We start from the raw sequence: 16,279 nt of genomic DNA on the forward strand, positions 1-16,279 counted from the left end.
GGAGAAATGTAAAGGGGTGGGGTGGGGGAAGTCACACTTTAGACAATGTGGGTAAGGGAAACACAGTTGTGTTTTTTAAATTACATATCATTTCCAAACCGAGTTTCCTCTAATGCTCATCCAAAATCTGTTTACATAGGATTCCATTACTTACTGATTCTAGTCCTGTGCTCTAGAGCAACAGAGGACAAATCTTCTGTATGAGAGCCTTATGTGAAGAACTCTGTGATGTCCCTCCTTGATCAACCCTGGGTTTTGAGCAGTTTTGGCTGCAGTACAGCAGTTTAACCACTGTGCCACTGTGAAGATAAGCTGGAGAGGGGCAGATATATTCCTTGGAGGAAAAGAGGATTATGAATGTAATAAATAAATGTCCCTTGTCTTCAATCAGCATGGCCGGTGGTCAGGGATAATAGTAGTTTTTAGTCCAGGAACATTTGGCTTGTCTAAATCTGGCCTTGGAATTTGTTAGATCATAAACAGAAGATTATTAGGATTTTTATTTTTTTTTGCAATTAAGAGCACCAATCAAATGGTGATCCAGTCAAAGCATGTTTTATATCACATGTGCAGTCAGCCAGATGCTGACCTGTTATCTTTTCCAGTTAATACATGACTAATTCATTATTTATGAGAGAGAGACCTTCACATTCTCACACTGCTACTAATAGATAGACAGCACTTTCCATCACAGTTCCACACAACACACAGCTGTAACCTTTAGTGACATAAGCAAAAGAATCATATAACTAGCAGTTAAAAATATTTTCATAACTAGGGCCTTTCAAAGAATTCACCAGTTTTCAGAATGTTCTTTCAATATAAATAGAAGCTTTCTTAAAAACTATAAAAATGATTTCAGATTCAGTATTATTTTATTTATTTGATTAGATTTATACCCCGCCCATCTAGACCAAAGGTCTACTCTGGGCAGCAGAGTAGTATGAGCAGTATACAGCTTCTGTCTCCCCATGTTGTTTTTTCTCATGCCATGTTTTAATACTCCTCATCCCTCTCTGCATATGTATATGTACCTGCCTGATTTGTTTAGCTTAACTGGAAAGAGTTGACTGTAAAATGCATACCTTGCACTATTTATCTGTAATATTTTTCCCTTCCGAAAAACTCCTTTTTCAATCTTAAATCTACTAATCTCTAACTTTTGTTTTCCATCTAAAAAAGTACCAGCTTGCTGAACAGGTACCTTTTGTTTTATATATGCAGAATCTAACATAAATAGATATAATCTCTTTCAAAAAACAGATCTGAAAATTAAAACATGTTGCTGTATCCAAAGCTTCCCACTGAACCCTCTTATCTGGTCCCTGGGTTGATCAAACAGAAAAATTAATATGCTGCATATATTCACTCCACACTATTTAGGCTAACACAAATGTATTTTTATTCCAGTCTGCAGCTTTTCTTAATAGCTCATGGGGGTGGGGGAGCAAAGGGAGGACAGATGCAATTACAAGACTGCAGAAAGATAACAATATAAAGGTCTCTTATAGTTAGAAATTCTGATACATTGCTACAATCAAAGTATCACAAACACTTCCAATTTCCCAAATGGTTATCTTTAATATATTGTATTTCTGGAAATTTTACAGTCTTTTCCACATTAAAGTCAACATTTTTTTCCAGTGGCTTCAGCTGAGACTCGATACAACTTCTCATGTTTATTCAGTGAAGCCAGAAAGCGTGCGGAACAGTTTTCACACACTACAGCCAGAAAATTGTAAAAGCTGTCAACCATTTTATAAGGGGTTGTTGTATATAAAGAGATGTAGAATGCTGTGACTCCTGGGTAAGGAAAATATCATACATCCTTAATGAAATGTAGCTCCTTCAAGGAGATACATCCATGGAAAATGTTCTTGAGAGCAGTTTTGGAAAGAAATAACCATCCTTTTCAATCTTCTGGGTTTACACTAAGTTTTGCAAAGAATAAAAGTTTATCTCGTATCTTCCATTGATTGAAAACTGGAATTGCCAGTTTTCAAGATAAGTCCCTTAATGAAACATCAAAGTCGTCCCACATCCTAAGGAAATATACCTTGCCTAGACGTTCATGGCCAAGCAAGAGACAGCTAAACATGCTAGTACATTTTTCTATTAAGTTTTTTACTTTCACAGACATGACCTTAATTTTCCTTTCCCCTCCCCTGAGACAGCTTTTGCCCTACAATACTTTCATCCTATAGAATGTAATTCACTCCATAAATCTCTGTTTGCCCCATGCTGTTCTCTTCCCCATCCATTTCAGTATTCCATAGAGTGCCTCATATCAAATGGTTCACCGACTGCCGCAAGAAAAGATACAAGCTTGTTCTTCTTCCCTCCAGCATTCCAGCAAAAATGGCCCTTTCAGTAGCACCTAAAATGAGGATAGCTTTCCTCTCCCCTTGTTGTTGGGAAAGGCAGCAGAAGAAACAGGTAGAATTAATGAGTTGTTACCAAACTATCTGGAACCATGGTTGCAAGTTATCTGAAGGGATTGATTGATTGATTGATTGATTGATTGATTGATTGATTGATTGATTGATTGATTGACTGATTGATTGGATTTCTATCCCACCCATCTAGACCAAAGGTCTACTCTGGACAGTTAAAAAACAAGAAACACACAGGCTGGGTTAGATTTGGTATGTGGAGAGATACTGCAAAAGAAAAAAGTACTGAGTTTTTAGTCTTGGCAGCAAAGAAAAAAGGGACAGGTGGTGGGTAGGTTCCTTGGAAGAGAAGGTGGTACAAATAGCAGTTTGAAAGAAGATAAAGGGAAAGCTGCAGGCAGCAGTTTAAAGGAATTTCTAGAAGTGGCTGCAAAGACTACGAAATGCTGTAGCAGTGCATGTTGTCAGCTATGGCTGGAAGACTTCGTCCAGGCAGGTGGTGAGGGCATTGCTTGGAGAACAATACTTTTGGAAGAGTGGCTGCTGGAGGAAAGATCTCAGTGCTGGGCACAGGTGAGGTCAGTGTGGAAGGGCATCTCCTGGTGGCTCAGCATGTGGCAAAATTCGAGCAGCCAGGAGGCAAGCCAGGACAATGCCCACCACCTGCATGACAGCCAGCCCAAGTGCAGCAGTGGCAATGTAGAACATGTTGTCACTCACAAACTTACAGACTTTGCTAAAGCATCCATCGTGGTAAATACCCCGGGCATCTGAAGGGAGAGGGCTGTGCAGGCACCTTTTCCACATCTGGCAGCAACTCACAGGCACTGACCCATTGGGCACCTGTTGTTCCATAGACCAAGGGGAGGAAAACCAGTCACGATAACTCTCCACTCCACAGCAGTCCAAGGTACGCTGGATGAAATCCAAAGCCTCTGCCTTCTCCTCGTCCTCTGTGTAGGAACTGACAGCTTCCCACAACCCATTCCGGAAACTCTCTGCAACATCCTTGCGATAAAATAAGCTGGAGAGCCCTGCTGCTAAACCAGCCGCCAACACAGCCAGCTGAAAGCTCCCATAAGTACGCAGGAGGCAACGGTGTTCAGTGGCAGCACTAAAGCAACCCAGAAAGCCCCACACAATGACAGCAACGCCAGTAGCCAACAAAATGAAGGCAATATGAGGGTACTCATTGGTGGACAGCACCAAGTAGGTGCCTAGTGAAAGCTTGGCCCAAATGCCAATGATGAGCATGCTGAGACCTGCTGCCCAGAAGACAAAGCTGAAAGCCATGAGAAAAAGCTTGAGCAGAGTCATGATACCTTTCTGGTGAGGGGAGATAGACTTCCGAGGTGCTGATAACTGATCTGGAGGGAGGAAGAAAGCGATGCTAGGTGTTGCTGATGGACACTCCAGATGCCACCTTTAGATCACGTTTAGCTAATGTTGTAGTTAATCTTCATTTGCAAGCTGGTAATTAACTGTGGCCTTCACTGGGAATTTCTAGAAATACAGAGATGTTGCCGCCAGATGATGATGTTGAGTTATATTCCTTTGGAGTTCAATAGGTCTTGCATGGCAGAGGAGGTAGCTGCTGAGATTCCAGGGCAGCTCTTGAAAATATGGACGTGCAGAGTTCTCAGTCTGTTTTAACTGGTCCAAAATCAGCATACAGACCTCTTTCTTTTTTAAAAAAATGCCCACTGTGCTTCTTGTAGAATACAAGGAAGATTGCACATTGCAAAACCAGCTTGACTGCCTCTCTGATCAAATGATTATCCTGGCATATTGTTGAGCTTCCAGCCAACGCCGTTTCTGAAACACAAGAGGGGACCTCTGGAAAGATTGAAAACTGCCTCCTCCACAGGTAGTCACTCAATGGCATTAGAAACTCCTGTCATTGCCTTTCTAGTAATTTAGCCCGCCTTTAGTAGATGAGTTGGTCATGGTCTCCGGTTTCTTCATTCCACCAAGCTTTTATTACTCAGAGACTGGTTTTTCACTTAAGTGCCACACAGGAAAATCAATGCTGATAAGAAAACTGGAAGTTCCTTCTGTTGATCTTTCCCATCTCAAGAGATAAGAGTTCTTCTAAAATATGACATACCATTCCACCCTGCCCCACCCCTCAAAGCTGAAGATCACAAGATTTTTCATCCAATCTCAACTGGGGCTATAATGCAGTAGAAGCTGTTCCCATGCCTGACTCTCAGGCAGGTAAATTCTCTTTCTTATCATTGAAGATGCTAATCAAATGCAGAAAAAGAGAGCTTCCCTGATAAGGCTTCTGTGGTGCCTCATTCATGGAATTGCAAGGGAGGTCCAGATGACATTGACTTCCACTTCTCATGGTCCAATGTTTTTCCACTGTGTCTTACATCTTTTCCCTTTCTGCACCAAAAAAAGAGGAGTGGGGGTATAATCCATCAAGGAGCAAAGATGGAACTGCACTCAGTCTGGTAGCACTCATAAATAGTTAGAATACAATATAGTTGCAGTGTTCCATTATATAGGTTTCTGTGGAGCTGCCACATCATGAAACAGAGGATTAAAGATACAGGCTACAGTACCTGACAATGCCATATTGTATTATGGAGATGAATGAGAACCTTGTAATCACCCCCCTCCCAGAATCTATTTCAGTGACTCATGAATTATTCTAGGGAAGATAAAAATCCTGCAGGAAACCAGGCTACTATGCTGAGATACTGTAATAAAAAATATTCTTAGCTGAATATCCATCCCGTCTGCTCTTATGCTCCTATTCATGCATAGTAAACAGTATGTAATTCCAGGTGGGAGAAATAAATAGACATGTTAGATTTCCATTTGATAGATTTATGGCATAATAAACAGATGCCCGTATAGCAGATCGATTTTTCACTCCGTTCTTTGAACTGCAAGTCATAAAAGGAAAGGATTCTGCAGCTGGCAGCAAGAGATTAGTCCTTGATGCAATATATGTTAGTCACCTAGTATGTTCCCTGAAAAAAGAGACTACAGTACAGTATTTCCTAGTTAGAGCCTCTGTATCAACAATGTACAGAAGACTGGCTCAGGAAGGTAATTCAGTGTGTTCTAAATAATGTGCAAAAACTGTATTTTAGCAGCTTTTATCTGGTTTTCCTCCAAAATATTGTAACAGTTTAACAATGTCTAGAGAATTCCAGGGGTAGTGGTGTAGAAAAATGAAACCCTAAAAAGAACATAACCTGGCTGGATAGCTCAGAGGTTTAGGTATCTGGTTGTGGAGCCAGATTTTAGGAGTTCAGTTCCCCACTCTGCCTCGTATGAGCAGAGCCAGCTGCCCAAGAAGAAAGGAATGGTAAGCCACTTCTAAATATTCTTTACCTGGAAAACCCAGACAAAGATCCCCATAAGTCAGAACTGACCAGGTCATTTTCACCTTATCAAAACAAACATTTATTTCCAGCAGTATGGCAAAAATTGTCTGAAAACTGTAATAGTGCCATACATCTTTAAAGTAATGTATAGTTTGATCCCAAGAAATCATACCAGCAATCTTATGGCCTGATGGTGGAGCACAGTGCAGTCTAGTGATGTACTTGAGCAAACCTTGGAAACAAACTAACATGAACTGATATGAATATAACAAAATACATTAATATGAAAAATTAAATTGTCAATACAAGCAACCCAGGGTTAAATTTGAATACACATTTGACATGATATGACTTGGGTTCATGTGAAAACAGCTTGTCAACCCTAATGCCAAATTTTGCTTGATCCATGCATAACCAAATGTAGTTACAGCTTTTGTCCTAAAAGTCAAGCTTTTGTACTAAATCCAGCCATTTTTCCACTATACCTACTAGTGATAATAAAAGAATGAAATGCCTCTACTTTTTCTAAATAAAATTGCCTCTGGGGAAAAAAACACATGGCAATCTGTGTTTTCAATCAGCAGTTTGTACTATTCATAGTAAAGATAAGAATTTTATGGAGCTTAATGATTTACAGGTAATGATTGCTTTAACCTCAAAATAAAATAGTTTATGCTTTTCCGTTTCCAGTCTGGGACAAATTCCAGGGGCTTTGCTGCAAGGTTTGATTAAATGTGGATGAATGCTGTATGGTGATGGTGTCTTCTTAATATTTTCTTCATTAACAAAGATGTAAGTAGAACACTAGTAGGTAGTATACAAATTGAACTAGAACATTTTTTTAAAAAAATTCCTGCTTTGTGTGCGTGTGTAGCTATGGCCCATGTGAACTAAGTGGTTTAACCTAGTAGATGGGCAATATTAAGGAAAGGGCCTGGGCTTTTTGTATTATTTTAAACCCCGGGTAGGCTATTTCCGGAGGCTGGTGTCTGGTCATGCCCATCTCTGCATCTTGGAGGGCTTCATCCACTTCCGTGATTCTACTCCCTTCCTTTTTTTTTCCTTATAGAAATTGATTGTTTGGGATGTTTGCTGAAAAAGTACCATTACCTTTAACTGATTTTTTTTAACTGGGGGGTGGAGAACAAGGACATTGGGGAGAAAAGAATGATCAAGTTGTCCCCCATGACCCAAAGGGGGGCTGTTCATCTCATGTCTTTGAGATAGATGGAGGCATCTATCAAGAGGGCAAGGAGTGGGAGGGTTCTTTGCACATGACTACAGTGGGGTCTCTACTTAAGAACATCCCTACTTAAGAACAATCCAACTTAAGAACAGCTCCATTTGCTAAATTTTGCTTCTATTTGAGAACAGAAATCCAAGATAAGAAAAGGAAAAAAAAACTTTCCTGTTCTTTTTTTTAACCTTAGGTCATCTTAGGTTAAAAAAAAATTCTCCCCCTAGTGGTAGAGTACGTATTAACCAGCTTTGCATTAGTTCCTATGGGAACTAATGCTTCAATGTACGAACGCACCTTTACATAACAAAAAACAGCCAGAACGGATTAATTGGTTTTCAGTCCATTCCTATGGGAAATTTTGCTTCAACTTAAGAACACCATTCCAAAATGGATTAAGTTCTTAAGCAGAGGTTCCACTGTAGTTTCTATGGACGGAAAAGAGCAGATACGGATTAAATGGTTTTCAATGCATTCCTATGGGAAATGCAGATTCAACATAAGAACTTTTCAACTTGAGAACCACCTTCCAATACGGATTAAGTTCTTAAGTAGAGACCCCACTGTACCACATTCATCATAAGTAATTTAGACTGAAGATGTCTGGATAGCTAAGCAAGCTGGGTTAGAAGTATGATTCCATAATGTTCCCCTGCCTCAGGAAGAGCCAGACTGTGTACCCATGGGCAAGTATACCATTTTGAGTACTCTATACCTAGAAAAGGGGTCCCCATAATCTGAAGTTCACTTTATGGTACATAATTATTATTAATCTGGATCATGCAAAGTATTCAGCATTCATAGTTGAGTTTTATGGAAGAACAGGGGCTGATTTCAGAGATACAGTGGGTAAGACTGAAGAGAAGCATCTAGATTGCCTTGAGCTCCTCAGAGAAAAAAAGATGGCTTGAAAATAATTTTAATAAACCATGATAAAATAAACCAGGTATTCATGTGCAAAAGGGGAGAAAGAAAGCCATGAAAGAAGTCCATATTTGCTCCAAGGAAAGCAGCTAAGTCTCTATTGTATACGTACATATTTGGATATCTTTAACCAACAGCAGCTTGGCAAAGAAAAAGGAATGCTCTAAAGAGAAGTCAGAAGTCTGTTTCTTGCTATACCATAACAAGCACCTCCTTCCATGTTCTGTCACCCATCTGATCCAGCCCTCACAGACCTCACACCTGCAGTTACTGATCCCTAGAGAAGCCCATAAAACATCAACCAGAAACCAGGCCTTCTAAACAGTGGCACCCTCTCTACAGAATGTTCTCCCACAAGAAATGTGCCAAGCTCCCTCCCTCCACACCTTTAAGAAGTGCCTGAATCAGTATTTTAAGGGATGCCATTGGGGAAGTCCTCCCCAGATAATGGGATAGAGAAAGAAGAAGGAGAGGAATGCTGAATGAAGGAAACTGTTAGTTTCTGCTGCCTATGTTATCTGTAATTATAGTCTATTAGTGTCTTTTATGGCTGATTTTATAATACATGTTCTTTGTATTTTGTAGTATATCACCCAAAGTAGCTCAACTTTCAGAACAGTGACTAATCTGGACTGAAGTGAGCACAACACAATCAACTTTGAATACTGACTTCTAGAGGAGAAGCTGATTTCACAGATTACTTACATCACAGTATCTAGACATTTGGGCATGAAGTGATTAGTGCCAGAAAGGAACAACTGTTTCTACTAGATTACTTTTAAAAAAAAGAAACATAATTTACTACAACTTCTTCTAGAGACAGGCTTAAATCAATGATATTAGAGATGCAATTTTTCCCAATGTTTTTGAGGAATTTATGGTTCTCAGCTCATTCTGATGACTGAAGAATGGAGTATCATGTGTTCATTGGTATGTTATAATTTGAGCTGAATCTGCTGCACATAATAACAAGATCCACCTGAACTGTATCTAATTTATATGCAGCCAAAGAACATCTATTTACAATTATAGCTTTTTTCTGGTTTGTGCATTGTCATCATAGGCATCCTTCAGTCTCGAGAGACTATGGTAACATGCTCTGAATCGAGGAGTGTCCTCTCCAGAGCATGAAGCCTGGGTAAAGTAATCTGGAGGATAGGCTGTTACCCAAGCAGCAGATCCCCCCTCTCCACTTTGCTGAAATGGTCCAATGGAAAGGCAAGAGCCAATACAACTGGTTCCAGCAACGTCGCAGGAGTTGGCAGAACGACACGAACTGCCTTTGGGACTCCAGCTCCGGATTTTGCCTCTAGGGCATTGTATTGTAGGGGATTGAGAAATGTTCAGATTTTTCTAAGCAGAGCCGGTTTTTTCCCTCTCCAGGGTGCTAAAGATTTAGTGAATCACAATTTTATGGCAGCAATTGATCACTTTCCCATAACACTCTTTTGCTGGTATTTTGACTATATTCCTGGATTCATGTTTGTTATCTTTAGCGACAATCTTTTATTATGGTTGTTCTGGGTTTTTTGGGCTCTTCGGTCGTGTTCTGAAGGTTGTTCTTCCTAACGTTTCGCCAGTCTCTGTGGCCAGCATCTTCAGAGGACAGCACACTGTGCTCTGGTCTTTTATTAGTACCACCACTCAGGTTTATTGGTGTACAGGAAACACTGGTGTCCTTTCTCACTTAAGTGGAAATAATCTATCAACAATGTTGGCTTTTAAAGATATAGCCACTTGGAGGCAGTCTTGTAGATGTTCTGATTCAGGAAATATTAATTCAAGGAATGAAGCAAGATTAGTTTATGCTAGTGTGCAGTTGGGAATCACAAAATGTTTAGATGTGATTGCTGATAAAAGCTTAACACAGAGAAGAGCTGCCATTCAGGATACCAACCTAAGATATGGATTCCTTTCTGTGTACAGTACCTCTTCCTTCCCTAAACAGGGGCAATTTTTTCCATTTTACAGTATTTTAATGACTGGTACTCAGCATTCTAGGTCTCTTGCACACAGGGGAAGGATAATAGTCCTGTGATAGAGCATATACTTTTCATGGAGGAGGTCTCCAGTTCAATTCATATTATTTCCATATAGAACAAAGAGAAGTTACTGTACTTCCTTTTGTGGTTGTTGCTGACAAAAAAGAGGGGTAGGATGGGGTCAGGAGGACAAAATATTGTGCAACCTTAACCAATTTACTCCCAAGTCTCCTGCTGGCAGATGTAGATGTAAGGTGTGTGCATGTTTGGCCTGGATAAAGTGAAGAACCAGAGAGAGAGAGTTAAGACACAAAGGTGGAGACCAACAAAACCAGAGGAACTATGGCTATAAGCCCTCAATGTGAGAAATTAAACTCTTGAACTGAACTTTTTGGACTATGCTTTGGTAAGTTTATAAAAAAGCATCTGGTACTAATTAAGGAAGTGGAGCAAACTCAGGGGTTAAGAAGACCCTGGTACGAGGATCCTCCTGAGCAAGCAGATTCCACACCTGTCTACTAAGTGATGGAAGACACATTAAGCATTCCATACTTCACAATAAGTGATAAGGACCTTGTATGTAGGGGGAAACAAAGAAACATCTAATGCACATGCCGAGCTATCCTGTTTCCCCGAAAATAAGACCTAACCTGAAAATAAGCCCTAGTATGATTTTTCAGGATGCTCGTAATATAAGCCCTACCCCAAAAATAAGCCCTAGTTAAATGAAACTCTGCCCTCCACCATTGTGCAGCAACCAGAAGATGACATGACTATAAAATAAAACATCCCCTGAAAATAAGCCCTAATGATTTTTGGGTTTTTTTTTTTTTTTGGGAGCAAAAATTAAAATAAGACCCTGTCTTGTTTTCGCGAAAACATGGTAGCAACCTGCCTAAAAAGAATATAAAAAGAGGGGTCTGGGCAACCAGCAGCTCCATTGGGTGCAGATTTTGTTCTTGGCACAATGCCAAGGCCTGCTTCTAACCTATAAAGTCCTAAACGGCTTGGGTTCAAGCTATCTCAAGGATCACATCTCCCTTTATGAGCCTGCTTGGGTGTTAAGATGATCAGGAGAAGCCTTTGTCTTGGTCCTAACCACCATCACAGGTGCATTCGATGGGGACATGAGAGAGGGCCTTCTCTGTTGCTGCTTCCAGATTTTGGAACTCCCTCCCATGGGAGGCTAGGCTGGCCCATCATTCTTGTTCTTCTGCAGGCAGGTGAAGACCTTCCTTTTTAGGCAAGCTTTCCCTCAGTGACTGGCTACCTCAGCAGTGAGTGTTAAATGAACTGTTCTGGCTTACTGCTTTTGAATGTGGTTTTGGTGTTGTTTTGTTCACCTTGTTGTAGTGTAGTACTGTATTTGTATACTTTCTCTTTTAATGATGTAAACTACCTTGGTTCTTTTTAAGGAGAAAGGTGAGGTAAAAATATTTTAAATAAATAATAAATTTGCTACCATTGTTGCTTTCTTTGGTTATATATATTTAGCTATATATTTATTATATAAATAATAAATTTACTACCACTACTTTCTTTAGTTATGTAAGATGGGAAAATTTTTGTTTCGGGCATATGGGATCGTATTTTGCTCAGTCCTACAAACCTCATCTGCTGTCTAATAATTTTCACAATGTACATACAGTATGTACAGTAAGACCACCATAGCCATTGGGAATTGGTTCCAAGTCCTACTGTGAATACTGAAAACTGTGGATAATAGCAAACTTTTAATCTATCTATAATAGTATATTTATATATGGTTATATATATAGAATGGTAAAAGAAAAAAAAAAGATTTTTTTCACATGGATTACAGAACTGGCCACTAGAGGGCATTAGAGACCATGCTATGTATTCTTCATTAACAAGTATTCATAGCATGGCTTCTGGCTCCACTCTGTGGCCTGTTCTGGTAATACATGTGAAATTAGCTTTTTTTTCTGTATTAATAGTTTAATACTTTCAGACTGTGGGTAAATGGAACTGTGGATACTGATCCCATAGATACGGGGGTCCTACTATATGTGACAGAGAAACTGCATTTCTAAGAACTTGGGTTGCACACTTTGGAGTGAAACTCCCATGCCTAAATTACCTTGCACTTACAATTCTTCTTTAAAGAATTTACCCCTTTAAAGGGTTACACAGATACATCCAGTGTAACCCTAAAACATTAGATTTTGTATCAGGAGAGTTAAGTTCTAGTTCCCAACAAGCCACAAAACACACTGGGTGGTCTTGGATCACTCTTTCTCTGCTTTTGACCTACCTTACTGGGTTGTTGTGAAATGAAATGAAAAGTCGCCTATACTGTCTTGACCTCACAGGAGGAAAGGGTATATGAATATAAACTTAAGAGCCCATCTTTCCAGGAATCATATCAAATATGTGCCAGAAGAACAGGTTCATAAGGGATCAGTGTATATAGAACAGTGGTATTTTGTACCCCACGCCCTTGGCTCTGGTGATGAGCAACACAAGCAGATCTTTAATCATGTGCAAATTTGGACCTAACAGGACCCCAGCCAGACAGCTCAGTGAGATGGGCACCTGGCTGCAGAGCCACAGGTTAGAACAACAACCCCCGCCTTCTGGGAGATGAGCCAGCCTGTGTAGGCTTTGGTCACCTGCAGAGGTCCACAGCGCCCCCTGGAGAAGAGAAGGGCAAACTACCGGTGAGTACAGCACTGTACTCAGTGGCTAGAAAATAGGGGGACGTGTCACTACGAGTTGGCGGCATGTCATTTTGATCATTAACAAGCCCCAAGGAACAGGGCTGAAGAAGCAATACTGTATTAAGAACCCAACGTGCTTGTAAACCGCTAGCTACAGGTGCCCTGTGAAAGATCACAAGGAAAAACCAACTAAAAAACAACAACTAAAACTTGGATGTTCAGGCAGGACTTCCCCTCCAGTTAATACCTGTTTCTCTTCTTATCTTTCATTTTTCTCCCCATCTTGAAGTTTTATCTATTTAATGTAATAACTCTTTTTTATTATTTATGTTTTATTATAGTATTACGACTATGTAAGCCGCCTAGAGTGGTCATAACGACCAGATAGGCGGGATATAAACAGAATAAATAAATAAATAAAATAATGAACCCAACAAAACCGGAATCACAGAAAGAACCCCGGCGAAAACGCACCAAACTATCCAGAATCTAAAGTCGAGCGGATAAGGGACAGGCTGCGTTCACCGCACACGCGTCGCGCTCTGCACTCTGGGAAATGGAGTCGGCGCTTCTTCTCTCCGCCCTTTTCTCCTTAAAGGGCAAGAGCAGGAAGCCGCAGGAAACTACGGCTCCCAGAATCCAGCGCGGGGGCTTGCTTCTTTCCACCCCTCCCTCTATGAATGACTAATCCAACATGTTGTCAGTCTGATGTGCGGCGGCGAGTACCTGGAGGGCTTTCCTCCCTCCCCCCCCCCGTCCCCCAGCTTTTTGGGGTTTTCTTTCTTTCTCAAGTCGGGTCCCGGAACCTTCGAGGTTTTTGCTGTTTTCCCCCAAGTTTTCCCGGGGAGGTTCCGACGCGCCACACGTTGGCAGGGAGCGGCAGCGCTTGCAAAAGTAAGTAAGGCTGGGGCGAGGTAATGAGCATTTCCTGCTTGATTGACCCCCCCCCCCCGAGCACCGAGTGGGGCGGGGCGGGGGGGACAGTGGAGTGGAAATGAGGAGGAGGAGGAGGAGGTCGCCTTGCATGTTGCCAGTGGGTTAGCTGTGCAACCACGGCCGATCCCGCGTTGTTTTCAGGGGAGCCCTACCCCACCCCCGAGCCCCGTCCCTAAAATGGCAAGGAATTAAGACTCCGGGATAGGGAAAGAGGCAGGGGTCCGGGTCGTAAAGGTCCCGGATCCCCTTCGCCAAGTGTGCTGGGGTGGGAGAGCGAGGAGGAGGAGGAGGAGGAGGAAGCCGCCTTTCCGGAGTCCAGTCAGAGCGCCTGCCTCCTGGGCTTCTCAAAACTTTTCTTTGCTCTCGCCCTCCCCCTTTCCTCAGCTTACCTGGATAAATATCGAGCCTGAAGGATTTTCTTGGCAGAGGGGGAGCTGTCTTGAAAGCTGGGGCCCTCCTTTTAAAATGAAAAATCCAGGGGGCAAAAGAGGTTCAGAAAGCTGGAAGCCTGAACCAATGTTCTGGGCCTCCTTCCCTTAGGAAAGGCAGAAGCTGACAGTGCTCTTTTTTAAAAGTACGTGGCATACAGAGAAAGCAAAGGTAAAGCGATCCTGGCTACTTCGTGTGTTTGCTGTGCCTTTTTCCTCATACACACTCGTAGTCAAGTTCCTCCGCACTAGTTTGTCTTTTTTGCTAGGGACTGGGAAATGGTTCCTTTTGGCTGTGGCACCTAAATAATTGGGAACACCGTGCTTCTGTACTTCGCTCTGGGAGAACGATGTGCCTCCTTAAGTTTTGGTAACGTTTCCTTTGTACTAACTGTTATCCATAAACAAGATGATTACTCAGTTGATTGATAAATGGTAATGAATCCCCATGTTAATAGGGTTGACTTTTAGCAAAAAAAAAGGTTATTTGAAGTGCCAGCAATATGTCAAAAACACATTGTGCTTCATGTTAGGATCAGCGTCATGCGCTGGAAAACATTAGACCTCGTCTTCTTATTGCAGGACATAAGTTACTTTAATAGTGGAGAAACACTGATATTGTTATAATGCATCCACATCCTTAGTTCAGTTAATTTGGATTCTTGGGGGAAATATAGTGTATTTATTTGGTTGTTGTCTTGATGTGTTATAGATATTGTCTTGGTTTTTTAAACCAAAACTTGCATGGTTAATGGAACCATACGTTACATAAGCATGTAGTAGTAGCCATCGTTGTCTTAATTAAAATATAACTGGAATCAGCTGTGGAAATTTTAATTAGCTGGAATGAACTCAGTCAAAGTTTCAATGTATTTTAATCTCTAAGGCCCTAAACTAATTGGGACCAGGTTACCTGAAGGAGCATTTCCTCGCATAGTTACTACCTGAAGGCTAATGTCATCCCCTTGGACTCCTCACCAGGTTCTACCAAATGAAGCAAGGTGGATGGCTAAAAATGAGAGGATCTTTTCACTTGTGGCACTCTCTCTATGGAATGCACATTTCAGAGAGGCTCATCTGGCAGAAGAAGTTCCAATTTTTCATCTGATACCAGATGAAGATAGCCTTATTCTCATAAGCATGTGCTTAGTTCTTTTTATCACACTACTGTACTCCTTTATTTTGCTGCTCCTTCTATTTGACTTTATCTGTTGTGGTGTTTTGCTTTGCTGCTGCTTTTACAACGGTTTTATTTTGTGCTGTGTTTAGTTGTTATTGGCTGTCTAGATAGCTCAGTGAGTTAGGCTTCTGGCTGTGGAGCCAGAGACTTGGACTTCAGCTCCCCACTGTGCATCTCAGAAGAGCCAGCCTGTGGGGCCTTGGGCAAACTGCACAGTCCCAGCATGTCCCCAGAAGAAGTGAATTTCTGAGTAGTCTCTGCCTATAAAACACTGAGAAGGATTGCCATAAGTTAGAATTGACTTGACAGCACACAAAGTTAATTCATTAGTTATTAATACATTGTCGTTTGGTTTTTAACATGTTCTGTACTACCCAGAGAACTTCAGTTAATGGCTAGTCTAAGACTGCAATAAACAACACAATCCCAGGCTGGTGAACTCCAGGTCTTGACTTTTACTCTATTACACTTAAAAGCTGGGTTATATGTTGTGAACATTTATTATAATAATAATTGTATGCTTGTCAAGTTGATTCCAACTTACACTGATTTCTTCCAGTTTTTTTTCTGGGTGTAGAGTTTTCAGAGGTTTATCAGGCTCTTCTTTGGCAAGGTGCCCAGCTCTGACACTGTGTAGTTGCCCAAGCTACACAGTCTGGTTTCAGGAAGCACAATGGGGAACTGATCTTTCACCCCAGGGCTCCACCATCAGCTACTAAACTTGCTAAGCTGTACAGTCAGCCCAACCAGCGTGTTGCATATGGTTGATCATGAATGTACAGCTTTTTGGAGGTAGGAAGAAAGCTGTGTTAGTCTTCTGCAGCTACAGCAACAAGGAGTGTTACATTTTTAAAATGGACAAATTTTATTACAGCATAAGCTTTTGTGAACTAAGCCCACTTTGACAGTAAGTTTGCCAGTCTCTCCTTTAAACCACGCCTGCCTCAAGCTGCCTTTAAAATGTTAGTTCCAGTGAAACTAACCTAGGCTTCAGTCAAACCTGCTCATCACTTTGATGATATGTCTTCTCATTGTTTTAATGCCTGCAGCAGGCCCAGGAATTGAGAAAGGTACAAATCATAAAGACTTGAATGAACCTTGCTCAACTAGAACTGTTGGGAACAGCCTACCCAGCACAAATTCAGCTGATAATCAGTAATTGTGGACTTGTTTC

At 41.2% G+C, this 16,279-nt stretch overlaps 1 protein-coding gene and 1 pseudogene across 5 annotated transcripts in view; one reads left to right on the forward strand and one right to left on the reverse strand.

Annotated features, from left to right (window-relative positions):
• Positions 1-496: 496 nt before the first annotated feature.
• LOC110089651 (tetraspanin-7 pseudogene) lies at positions 497-3,743 on the reverse strand (annotated as a pseudogene). Its single transcript, XR_013536977.1, has one exon. The product of XR_013536977.1 is annotated as a tetraspanin-7 pseudogene (transcript).
• Positions 3,744-13,179: 9,436 nt separating this feature from the next.
• Positions 13,180-16,279, forward strand: part of TRABD (TraB domain containing) — a 36,055-nt gene continuing 32,955 nt past the window's right edge. For 2 of the 4 annotated variants that reach the window (XM_073000596.2, XM_073000593.2), the window contains exon 1: positions 13,180-13,455. The gene's annotated coding sequence lies outside the window, so the exon portion shown is untranslated. Of the gene's footprint in view, positions 13,456-13,992; positions 14,098-14,276; positions 14,296-16,279 lie in introns of those variants that run through there. The other 2 variants (XM_073000594.2, XM_073000595.2) reach the window with 2 other exon arrangements.

The sequence above is a fragment of the Pogona vitticeps genome, chromosome 5 (assembly GCF_051106095.1).
Source record: "Pogona vitticeps strain Pit_001003342236 chromosome 5, PviZW2.1, whole genome shotgun sequence".
Lineage (NCBI taxonomy): Eukaryota > Metazoa > Chordata > Lepidosauria > Squamata > Agamidae > Pogona > Pogona vitticeps.